Raw genomic sequence first — 8813 nt, 5'->3', positions numbered from 1 at the left:
GAATGAATTTTCAAGAGGGGTTACACTCACAAGCAGTGAGTCTTTTTACAGCATTTTGGAGGAATTTTGCTCCACACATCTTTGCAGAATTGTTGTAATTCAGCCACGTTGGAGGGTTTGAGCCTTCACTGCTTTTTTAAGGTCCTGCCACAACAACTCAATCGGATTTCAGGTCAGGACCTTTACTGGGCCACTCCAGAGTCTTAATGTTGTTTTCTTATGCCATTCAGAGATGGACTTGCTGCAGAACCCAAGTGTGCTTCAGCTTGAAGTTACAAACAGATGGCTGGACATTCTCCTTCAGGATTTTTTGGTATACAGCAGAATTCATGGTTCCATTACCACAACAAGTCTTCCAGGTCCTGAAGCAGCAAAACAGCCCCAGACCATCATACTACCACCACATATTTTACTGTTGATATGATGTTCCGTATCTGAAATGCTGTGTTACTTTTACACCACATGTAATGGGACACACACCTTCCAAAAAGTTCCACTTTTGTCTCTTGTCCCAAAAGTCTTGGGGATTATCAAGATGCTTCTGGCAAAACTGAGACGAGCCTTTATGTTCTTTTTGCTCAGCAGTGGTTTTCGTCTTGAACTCGGCCATTTTGGCCCAGCCTCTTTCTTATGGTGGAGTCATGAACACTGACCTTAACTGAGGCAAGTGAAGCCTGCAGTTCTTTGAATGTTGTTGTGGATTTTCTTGTGCAGTGAGTTGTCGCTGAGCTCTTGGGATAATTTTGGTCAGCCGGCCTCTCCTGGGAAAGTTCACCACTGTTCCATGTTTTCGCCATTTGTGGATAAGGGCTCTCACTGTGGTTCGCTGGAATCTCAAAGCTTTAGAAATGGCTTTATAACCTTTTCCAGACTGATGAATCTCAATTACTCTGTTTCTTATTTACTCTGTTCCTGAATTTCTTTGGATCGCAGCATGATAACTAGCTTTTGAGGCTCTTTTGGTCTACTTCACTTTGTCAGGCAGGTCCTATTTAAGTGATTTCTTGATTGAGTGGCAGTAATCAGGCCTGGGTGTGGCTACAGAAATTGAACTCAGCTTTCCAAAGAAAGCACAGTTTATTTATGTTTCAACAGGGGGCCAATCACTTTTTCTTGGAATTTCTTCCCCTTAATAATAAACTTTCATTTAAAAACTGAATTTAGTTTTACTTGTGTTATCTTTGTCTAATATTTCAGTTTGTTTGATGATCTGAAACATTTCAGTGTGACAAATACACACAAAAATAAGAAATCAGGAACAGGGAAAACATTTTTCACACCACCATATGTTCACCTCACTGGTCTCACTGGTCTTTATGATGGCCACACCCTCAAAACAGTGCTCTTAAGCACCAGTATATTGCTGGTGAGAGTGATTGTGTAACTACAAATCCACAGTGATAGCAGTGGCACCTCTGAGGTAATATTTAGCTTGGTTATTGTGTGTGGGCAATGGTTAAATCAAACATTCCTCATCTGGATGTGAAAGAAGACCTCCATGAGTGATGCAAGTGTGTGTTTGTGTTGGTTGAGGGGGCGACGCTACATAGGAATGTGAACTCCATCTCCTCTTACAGTGTTTTATGTGGATGCTTTAGGAAACAGCTTCACATCAGGCCTCCTCGTGACAGAAAGTAATCTGTGATTAATTAATGAGCATTGGCTTGATGTGTCACGCCTTCCTGGAAATGCTTTGACACTTTTCATGGAAATGAAAGGAGCCACGCTGCAGAAATTCACTGGCTGGATGCCGGAACGCGTCTTGTTACAAACAGACGTGAAGCAAAGGGCTTTTCTTTAATATTGCACATTTCACCTTTGAAGCAACTATTCAACACAGTACAGTATAGTGCGTCTGCAGCAAAAGAATAACATCCCAGTCTACGTCTATGTGCTCTCTTGTTTTCCTGTGGGTCTGATTTGGTTTCAGCTGTAAGTAAGGTGGAGCCATTTCAAGTTTTCCAGCTCAAAGGGCTCAGAAAAACTACACTGCATTTGTCTTAAATTCTTTTTCATTGAGACTGTTTTATCAGCACCTGCTAACATGCTTCTTTTACTCGCATGCTAGCAGATTAAGTACCATGGGAGCCTCCCACCGTTTCTCAGAAAAGAGTGACTCATCAGCCAGGTAGCCATCAGTGTGTACGTTGGCAGACATTATGCTTGCATTCCTGTAGTCACTGTATGGACAAGAAAGAAAACTTCATATGTTTGTTTTACCTTTGCATTTCAGCCAACAGTTTCTTGTATTTCTTAATTATTCATCATCATCCTCACCAATATTTCAACATGTAATCAGATTTTTGCTATTTAAAGTGTCCACATTTTCCCTGAAGTGTCAGTTCTAGGTAAACATTAATTTGTGTGTAAAAGAATGAACAACAAAATGAGAAAATTAATGTCATTGTTGTGTGACTACTGGTGCACCACTGAAACTCAAAGGGCCTCCTGGGCAGCACTAGTGATGTGAGTCAGGTAAATAAATCCTAGCAGCACATACGTGTTGTGATGAACAGTGCCAGATGTCTAATGGTGCATTCAGATGGAACGAGAAAGTCAGAGGTTGCACGAATGTTTGCAGTGGTAACACACGTTGCTACATCAGTTTTGCCCTGTTGGCTCCTGCGGAGATTTTAAACTTGCGTGAGATGTAGAGGGCAGTTTGGCGTTATTTTGCCCTGGTACTTACATTATCATTGTGTGGTACCGTTGTGTGTCAAGTTTGCGGTGAAATCTGACTGTTCAAAATCAGCTCTTTAAGACAGTAGTCCTGTGACATCAACTTGTAAGTCACAGCCAGCCAAACAGCATTTATGTAAAAATGCACCCAGTTAGAAGAAAAAGAGAATACATGTCGCCTGTCAATGGTAGATGTAAATATTCTTGAGACTATAATTTCACAACCATATTCAAATTTTCATTTAATTTACTTTTAATATTATTTTGTAAAGCTAAAAACAAGTTAATGCTATGTATGCGTTTGAAAATGCTCAGTAGGTGAGGGGCTGGAACAAGCAAAGCCACCTTTGTGGTCACAAGATTCATTTGAGCAAAGCAGTGCCTTTCCTGCTACAGTAACAATCACCAGTCTGCCTGTTCACACACACATACATGATGAGCTCTGAGGCGGCCATCGTAGGCTAAGATTATCCTTCGTGTGATGTTTAGGTGCTTTGGTTTCACTTGGACAAAGAGCTATTGTGGCTGTAGACTGTCATGTAGATGACTCTGCTCACAAACATGGCTCTTATCCAGTACCTCATATGGCTGAGGTGTGTGTGTGTTTGTGTGTATATGTGTCCTCAGGGAGTGATACACGACACCCCGAGCGATCACTGAAAGCAGCAGTAATGAGCACATAGCGTGAGAACAGCAAATTATTGCACACGGACCAGCTTGTGACCAGAATACAAACGGAGCGAAAATATTAATACAAATAACTGACTGAATAAGTTCATTTTCAACAAACGTAATTGAAAAAGCAGAAATAGACAGAGGTGAGACTAGTGGTGTGTAGGTTACACAAGTTTAATTTAAAAGTCAATAACATTTAATGAAATTACCATCCCTAATCTAAACCTGATTTGGGTTCACTGGCAACATGTTGTTCCTTTGCATTAAGTAACATTAATGTACGGCAGTGAAAAGTCACAGGGAGGTCATTGAGGTGGTCAGTTTGACAGACATTGTGCACGACTTGTGTCCAATCTCATGCTTCAAATCAGTGTATTTTTAAAAAAGCACCGAAGACCATGACCATGCCCTAACATTCGCTAAATGTTTGAGCTGTATAAACAAACTGAGAAAAAAAGGACCGGATGTTGTAGGGGAAAAAAAGTTTCATGTATTGTATTACATTTGCAAATATGCTCAAACATTTTGTTTTGACATCAGCATTACATTCCTCTAAAACATAATGAGGCAATGACTTGTGTTTATTGCAATGATGGACTTGGCAGGAGTCACTGTTGTTTGACAGAGTATTCAAATGCGTCTTTTTTGTAGCTCTAATGCCACCTTCTTGTGTTACTTAGCTAGCTTACATTATATAATGTATATTAGTATATTACTTTCATACTGTATGTTATAGCCTATACTAATTTTAGCCACACTAGCAAATATAAATATAATAGCGCTACCATCAGGTCAAAGTTTGGTTTATGAATAAATCCATGCAATACAGCCTCAACTGAACTTTGTGTGTTGAATTACTGATTACACACGTTAGCATGCTAACACGCTAAACTGAGATGGTGATCATGAAAACATTAATATGAATATGAACTTATGTTATACTTGATATATTAGCTTAGGTGAAGGCAGGTGATTAATGCTATTTGGTGATGAAACTTAATTTACAATGCACGCAGACTAAAGATAAACAGTGAACTAGAGTATCTTAAAAATGTTCTAGCTCTGTTTGAAATTTAATTTTAACAGCAACCAGCAAATATTAGATTTTCAACCAAATCAAATTCTTTTTTACCTAGAGGTCAAAGTGCCCACCTCCTGTACATTTTATATACCCTGGTATCGGGCATATTGGTTCAGTTAGAGAACAGCACAACGAAATGCGGTATACATGTGAGTGTAATGTTTGAAACTGTTAATTGTTAATGTGGAAACACAGTCTGAAATAAACTGAATTAAACAGACATCCTTCACTACATCACATCCACCACAGTATAGGGGCAGACCAAACTGTTTAAACAAACACACAGATACTCTGTTTAGGGTCTCTGTGTGTGTACACATTCTTAACTTTTCACAAGCACCAACCCGCATTCCTTCAGACCACTTTCAAATATATACCAACACAGGATGTGTACACTGAAATACAAGATGCCCAAGCAGATTAATGTTGACGTTTACCCAAGGCTAAAAGAGGAAAAAAGTGACAATCTTCCAAAATGTTCAAATTGACACAAATTGAAAATCTTGGTGAAGGTTGAGAACTTCACTTTGCTGTGAGGAAACGTCAGCTAGCAGTTCAAACTACTGTATGTGTGGAAATCCAGACAATAGATTGTTTCCACCCAGATGGAAAATATTGCATGAAGTGTCCTTACAGCAGACATCCTCCCGTCTTTGTGACTAAAACAAGTTTATTTGTGTATGTATCAGTGTTACAATGATAAATAACTCCTAGCCAACATCAGGGTTCCTACACATTTTCCATTTCAAAGTTCCAGACTCAAATCTCCGGACTTATACTAATAGATAGATGTTAATTATGTAAATAAATTGTTTTAAAATCCAACTGTTAACATGTATGTTACATTCTGACTATACTGTATGTTTCCATACTCTCTCTTCTTGGTCCCATACTTTTATCTAGACCTGGAAATTATTAAAATCTAATTTGATACTTTTCCATACTGCATAGGCACCCTGCAACATACTATCCTGTTAGCAGTGTCATCCACCTCTGATGCGACCGACACGATGGAGTCATTTTTCATGTTTCGTCTTGAATAGCTGGACTGTGGACTTTGACCCCCATCTCTCTTCACCAAACATATGGGCATATGGGTATAATTTTAAGACAGGCTTAACTGTCCTGTAGTGGATCAGACGCATGTAGCAGGGAGTGGAAAGCATGACTCGAATACCTGCACAGAAATGCGTTTTCTTTTTCATGACATGCCAACCTTTTATGCACATTTTCTTCCAATTTCCAGCATTCCCACCCAGAATTATTCATGCACAAATGCAAAAAATGATGGTCAAATGAAACATTGCTTCGGATGAAGTACTACGATGTGCATATAGTCTTTGTATTATTGATTTTTCAAGGGGCAGCAAGGAGTAGTAAGGACTGAAGGGTTCAGGTCATGACCTCCTGACTATATGCAGTACACCGCCTCCCTGATCGCTCTCCAAGAACTCTTTGTCTTTGTTGTATTGCAGCAATGAATCGTACAGGACAATGAGAATAAGGGTGCACACTCTCAGACAGTCGCTATTCAAAGAAAGTCATGGTGTTGCATGTGCACAAAAAGTTATGATGCAGTGAAATATGAAAACAATAGCTTGGGAGAGAAGGTCACCTGGCCTTATTTTTTAGATGTCTGCACACCTGACAATAGACTATTCAACTATTGTGCCATCTGTTGTATCGTCTACTCTGTAGATTATCTTATGTCTAGTTTGTTATCATGTTTCTTATCTGTCTTTTAATTATTTTCTCATCTGGTCTCTTTGTGTCCTTGTGCCTGGTTTGAAGATTGGTTGTTGGGACTGTGTTGTTGTCCTGCATCCTCTGTCTATTGTTTTATGTTTTTATGTTATCCCAGTACCCTTTCCCACAGGAGGCCTTTGTCTCCTGCAAGGCTGTTATTGTAAAAAAAGACACTGTTCTTAATAAACTTTCCTGGTAAAATAAAGGTATAATAAAACAAAAAAACAACCTGGTCAAGCGCTGTGCTTCAAAAAAGCATACTAATTTACTTAATGGAAAATGTTTGTGTTTTTTTGGTTTTACTTTATGCCCCTAGCGTGTCATTAATCTGCACTTGTTTCAGTAAGGTGGAAAGTGTTTATTGGTGAATGAATGGTGATGGCAGATTTATGAACTGGAGGCCGGAAGGCTTGGCCATACCAGCATTTAGTGAAGGCAGGTCAATAATCCCAAATCCCTCGTGTCCTCCTTTGACCCCCTCCTCCGTTTATTCAATGGTACTGGATCTGGAGGACAGGAGGAGGGACCGAGGCAAACACAGAAACAGACAAAGAGGAGAGGACAAATTGGCCTTGTGTAGGAGGAGACGCCTCTGCGGCAACAGCAGCTCGGTGCTTCAACTGCAGAGGTGTCTTTCTTTGTCTTTCGTGTTCTCGTCCTTCCAATTGATTTCCTTTCCACTTTCTGTCTATTAGTAAAAAATCTAAATGAAAATCTTCCAGCACGTTAACCTTCATTGCCATCTGTAGCTGCTAATATGTTAGGTGTTAACACTAGACATTTTCTTCTTCTTCATATTCTGCTCTTTTTGTGCCAGCCTCATTTTGCTAATAGGAAGATTTTCAGCAAGAGAAGGAAGAAGGTCAAGGTGATGAGACTTAATCTCTTTCTTTCTCCCTTCTCTGCTTACTTTGTATTCTCTCCTTTGCTCTTCCTGTCTGCCTCTCTTCCTCCTTACTTCCTCTCATCTTCTCCGCAGACACACAGCTGAGATATGGCCAATCAAAATGTGTGTGTTAGAAGCTGTGCCAACCTGAACCCACTGACCTGCAGCTCTGCCAGGCCCTCCGCTCTCTCTCCCTCTGCAGATGAGTTGGACGCCAGCCTTCACTGTGCGATACAGCCAGAAACTCACACAAGTCTATTTTTTATTCTAGCACATCTTATTATTTGATTACGTATCCTTATTATGGGAGATAAACTATGGTATGCAGGTTTGAGGTTACTGATTAAACCTGACTGTTACGGCACAACATCCATATCCCCCTACTAAAAAAGTGTTCCTTTAGCTGAATGTGGCTGTAAGATGGAGTGAAATCATGAAGATTAACACAGCATCACAAAATGAATGAGTCAATTAATCAAATTTATTGTTTCAGTCTTAATACTCCAGGTACTTGTAGTCTGATAACAGGTGTGTGAATTTCAGAGCTGTTTCTTGGGATGGTTTCGCAGGGTTAAGCATGCATCTGGTTTCCTTCCTGTCTTTGAGCCTGCATCTCTCTCATCCTGGAGGATTGTGACACTGTCATTCTCAGTGATTGTGTTTGGATGGTGTTGTCTTGGTGTTTCCAGTGCAGGTATTAAATACTGCAGCTTTGTCTTGCCAGTGAACCCACTCTGTTTTCACCATCTCTGGGTTTCCAGGTGGCTGAAGGGCGTCTTCGTGATTTGTTCCAGATTTTGTGGGTCTCTTCCATCCTCGATGATTCGGTGGTGTTTACAGTCTGGTGTGTCACTCTGAGCAGTGTACCTTTGTCATGTTAAAAGACAAATAGCTGTCATCAGGACAGACCTTTTTGAAAAATCAGCTTTAAATGTGGATTTATAACCAGTTTTAGCATAATGATAGATTAATGACATTGCTCTATAAACAGAATATGTGTCAGTGTGGGAGGGGTAGACTTAACAAAGGTCCATTCTAGCTAAATGTCTCGCTGATATTATCTCAGCCTGAAGAAACTGGAACCATCAGGGACTAACGTTAACCTTAAGTTGAAACTTTGGCATTGTAGCTCAGCTTGTGTGTTAATCTTCTGCAAAACGTTAGTAACGTTTAACGAGTAGTCCAGGAGTCATCAGGCTAATTCACAGGCTTGACATATCGTCATGTAAGCCAACTAAGGTCATCTGCTACTTTGAGAGATTCTTAAGGCATGCGGGCTAAATCCTCAAAGATATTGCTATTTTCTGTAATGTCTTATCTCTTTGCCTAAACCTAACTTGAAAGATAGCACCAATGTAATTTTCTATATCTCCTTTGCTCACTGATGCAAATGACATGTCTGAATCTGCAATAGGCAGAGGCTATGCCTTAGCTCCTAAAGGTCATATACTGCTGCCTGTTTCCACTGAAAACAGCTTCCAATAGTCTCTTTTGTCTCTTCTGTATTTCCAATACAAATGCCAGCAGGTTTGATATTTTTTAAACACTCATCCTGTGTTTCCCTAAACAACCTCCGGCTTTCACACCTGGTCACAGGCCACTGATGCTGGAAAGAGGAAACGGATGAACAAACACTATCTGCTATATCACCGTGAGATTCAGAACAAGTCATTAAGTTATTTTCTGCCTGTCACTTACACATTACCATTGCATTTAAAATCGCAGCAGTACTTGAAATGGAGTCAC

The sequence above is a fragment of the Micropterus salmoides genome, unplaced genomic scaffold, assembly GCF_014851395.1.
Source record: "Micropterus salmoides isolate LMB-PRFRI ecotype aquatic unplaced genomic scaffold, ASM1485139v1 Ms_hic_scaffold_2609, whole genome shotgun sequence".
NCBI lineage: Eukaryota > Metazoa > Chordata > Actinopteri > Centrarchiformes > Centrarchidae > Micropterus > Micropterus salmoides.
Note: the sequence above shows the minus strand (reverse complement) of the source record.